Here is a 4,694-nt window from a genome sequence, read left to right on the forward strand (position 1 = left end):
TCTTTGCGGCGTTGACAAGAATGGTTCATGGGGAAACACAAGATGCATTTTCCTTCCTGTCATTAACTCAAAAGGAGAATACTGTGTTGCAGAAGATGTTGTACTTCTGACACTCATCAGAACCAATGGCACAGCATCAACCCAAGTATTTCCTCTGTCTAATAACATTTTTGCAATCCTTGATTTGACAGTTCTATTCATTCTTTCCACAATACCTGCAGATTGTGGATGATAGGGCACATGAAATCTCTGTTGTATACCTAAGATTTTACACATTGCCTGCATTATTTTACCTGTGAAGTGGGTTCCTCTGTCACTACTGAGGTTTGTTGGTATACCCCAGACTGGAAAAACATGATTAATTAGCATTTTAGCAGTTGTTAATGCATCATCTTTGCGAACAGGCAAGATTTCAATCCATTTTGAAAAAACATCAACTACAACTAATGCATACCTGTACCCATTTTTACCTGTAGGTAACGGTCCTATATAATCTAGTTGTAATGTGGACCATGGTCCATCTGCTGGAGGAGTTCTTTGTAATGGAGGTTTTTGACCCTTTGGTCGAGGATTCACTTGAGCACAGATTAGGCAAGATTGAACTACACTGTCTACTGTTTCTTCCATTTTGTCCCAGTAAAATGTTTCCTTGAGAATTTCAAGCAAACTTTGTTTACCTATGTGACCTAGGCTTTCATGATTGTATTTTGTAAATTCTACCTGTAGATGCTGCGGTATAACAGGACGCAGAAACCCGTGTAAGTCATGATACAAAATTCCGTATTCACATACAAAGGGAAATTTTGGATCAACCTGAGAAGCAGAAAGAGATGGATCCCTTTTCTGTTCTTCTGCAAAGGAGGGAATCTGTGTGTCTGTCTTCCTAACAACATTAACTGGAACTGGTTCAGACTGAATCACTGGTTCTCCATGTAAAGCTGCTTCTTTTGCTAAGAGATCAGCTGTTCTATTGCCTACACTCATCTCATCATTGTCCTTCCTATGAGATGGAATTTTAACAATTGCATAGGCAAAAGGATTTTCCTCTGCTAGCTTAAAAATTGATTCAAGTGTCTCTTTGTGCACTATGACTTTGTTAGATGCATCTACAAAACCTCTACGTTTCCAAATTGGTAAATAATCTGTCAGGGAACGTACAACATATGAACTGTCACTGTAGATCACTAATGGACTTCTGTTCTCTTCCTTGTCTAATGTCAACACAGTTTTTACTGCTTCAAGTTCTGCCCTTTGAGCTGAAAAATGTCCTGGCAATTTGTGCTGTATGGAATAATTACGCTCTGGATACCAAATTGAATATCCACTGTAATAATTACCTGACATACAGTATCTAGAACCATCAACAAATACATGTTCATCAATTTTCTCTGCCTCTCTACGGAAAAGAGGAGAGGAAGTCTCTTGGACTTCACATAAACATTCATGTTCTAACCCGTTGTATTCCATCAACTGAGGTAGGACATACTTGGCATTATGTTCAACCTGTATTTGCTTAGGTGATAGAGCCAACAACCATTGAGAAAATCTTTGGTTGGAAACTCCCGGAACATTTTTCTGAAAAAGAAACTTCAATGTGCTATGTGGAGTTTGTAGAATAATTTTGTTGAATCCTACAATATGCTCTGTTGCTTTTACTGCATAATGTACTCCCACAAGTTGTCTGACACAATCATCAAAACCTCTCTCTACTGGGGTAAGAAGACGTGAGAAGTATCCAAGACTTCTCCAGACTCCTCCCTGTTTCTGAATCAAGACAACTGAGATTGCAGTTTCTGAAGCATGCACTTGCAAAGCAAATGGTGCTTGCTTATCCACAGTAGCCAAAGCTGGAGCTGTTTGTAAATCATTTTTCAACATTTCAAAAGCCTTTTGCTGGATTTCTGTCCAGGGACCAAATACCTTTTCCTCATTGTACTTCAACAAATCATACAATGGTTTGGCTTTTTCTGCAAATGATTCGATAAAATCTCTAGAAAAATTTACCAAACCCAAAAACTGTCTCAGTGTTTTGAATGTTGTTGGTACAGGAAGTGACACAATAGACTCAATTCGTTCCTGTAAAGGCTGTCTCTTTCCTGGACCAATCAGAACTCCAAGAAATTTTACTTCATTTTTCATGAGCTGAACTTTGCGTGTATTCAGCTTGAGACCTTCATCTTGCAGAAGTGTAAACAATTCTGCCAAGAGCGTCCTGTGTTCAATCTCAGAATCCGTCATAAGCAAGATATCATCTACATATTGAATTAAACAATCAGGTCTAGAAAATTTTGACAAAACATTTGCTAATGCCTGATGAAATATAGATGGAGAAGAATGACATCCTTGAGGAAGACGATTGAAACAATACTGCACATTTCTATGGACAAATGAAAACTTGTATTGGCAACTCTCAGCCAATTTAATACTAAAAAATCCATTTGCAATGTCAAGTACAGAGAACACTTTTGCATTGGCATTTATTTGTGACATGATGTCTGGAGTTTCTGCCACAATGGGTGTACAACTTGGAGAGTGTATTTGTTTAGCATTCTTAGATCTATCAATAATCTATATGCACTAGGGTCATCACGCTTTGCCACTACCCACAAGGGATTATTAGTAACTGAATTGGCTTTCCTGATGATACCCTGTTCCAAAAGTTCTTGTATGATTACTGATACAGGTTCATCAGATTCTGGCGGCAACTTGTATTGTTTTAATGGGGGATGGTCTTTGCCTTGAATATTAACTTCAACATCTTTAAATAGACCTACTTCATTTTTACCTTGACTCCACAGTTTTTTGTGTAGTTGTACTAACTGTTTCAATTCCAAATTATCTCCAGTATCTGGCCATTTATAGTCAGCATCAATTGCTTCTGTCAAACAGATGCTACCGACTTCACAATAATCTGCTGGGTCAATTACCATAGGCTTACGATTAGCAGAGCCTTGCCAAACAATGCCATTGGCTAAATCAAGTATCCACCCTCTTTGAGACAAAACATCAGCACCAATAATGTTCTCTGATCCTTGACAATACCAAAAGTCTATTTCCGTTTGCAAACATCCTGGTATTTCAAAAGACACATTTTTACATTTTTTAGCTTGAACATCACCTTTCCCATTGAACCCTACAACTGTGCATATTGCTGCATTAGATGGAATAGGTAATTTCATACCTGAAATGCTAATCTGAGCTCCTGAATCTAAAAGGCATTTAGATTTCTGACCATTAATTTTGACTTTTACATAGGGGCGCCCACACTTGTCTTAGAAAATTGGAGCTACATATTCCAGACAATGAAGCTCACACTTCCTTTCCTTTGCTAGTCATGGTGAAGGTAATAGTGGCTGTCTTGAAGTATTGGATGAATGTGAGTTGTTCACATTTCCTCCATTACTAATTGACATTTCACTAATCTCTCTAATCAGAGGAGCTTAGGGTGAAGATGACTTAATTTCCTGTGAAGGAATTGGAGCTGACGGTTCAGGAAAAAAAAGTCCATTTTCTTTACCCAAATTTCTCATCTGAATGTCTTTCAAAAATTTCCTACACTGCCATTTCAAATGCCCTGGTTTTGAGCAATAGTAGCAAGTGAGTGGTCTATGATTCCCTTGTCTTACTCTGTCATTCCTGCGGGGGGAAGCATTTCCTGTCTTGAATTTATCCTGACTTTCATTCCTAGAATAACTATTCTCAATTAAGGCAATCTTTGGTCTTACATTATTTTGTTTTAATTGCCTTCTAACTTTGTCAATAACATAGGCCGCATCATCCAAATTATCCTTTTCATTAGCAATCAATAAAGATGCTGGATCAAGGTACTTAAATTTTTTTACAAAATCCTTGACCATAGCAGGGGTCTCATCTTGTAAATTAAAAATCATCCTGTATGCTTTAGAAAATCTAATTCTAAAATCAAAAGGATCATCATTAATAGTAGCACTTAAGAAGTCTAAAATTTCCAAACTAGGTGTCTCCTCTCCTGTTGTGAACACAAGTAACTGTCGCAATCTATCAGTTGCATTGCTATGAATTTCCATATCATCCTCATTCATATAAGGAGTCTTGACTAACCTACGAGCCACAAAACTTGGGATCCACAACCCAAAAATGCGATTTCTTTGCTCATCAGTTAATTGAAACCTATCACAAAAATTCTCAAAAACATCGGAATTATGGAAAGAATTTTCTCTCATGTTATATGCTGGTATATCCTTCAATATTTTCCTTAACTGATCCTGAATCTGTAACTTCAACTTAGATGCTCTAGCAAGTAATTTCTGTCTCTGAACAGTAGTCTCACTGCCCTCATCATCACCTCTGGGTGAATCCGGAATATATGAGGCTTGAGCATTATCTGATTTTCTTAGATACTACAGCTATTTGCTTATTTCTTAATATTGCAACATTTTGAGATTCAATTTCTTCCTCAAGATGTTCAATATAGTTACAAAAAGTTTCACAGTTTGCACAATTGGATTCAACAGTATCCTGCCCGTCTGTACTCTGTAAGACATTTTTGCTATCTGTCTTAAAAACACAAACCACATTTTTCTCTGGCAATTCAAACACCATAGAATTGAAAACTCTAACTAGCTTCATAATGTTACGCAATTTTCTTTTCATCTTATTAAACGAAAATCTAGAGCTATCAATATCAACATTAGCCTGCATACATAGCTTTCCAT

The sequence above is a fragment of the Staurois parvus genome, unplaced genomic scaffold, assembly GCF_062004578.1.
Source record: "Staurois parvus isolate SC_StPar_1 unplaced genomic scaffold, SC_StPar_1.0 ptg000275l, whole genome shotgun sequence".
Taxonomy (NCBI): Eukaryota; Metazoa; Chordata; class Amphibia; order Anura; family Ranidae; genus Staurois; species Staurois parvus.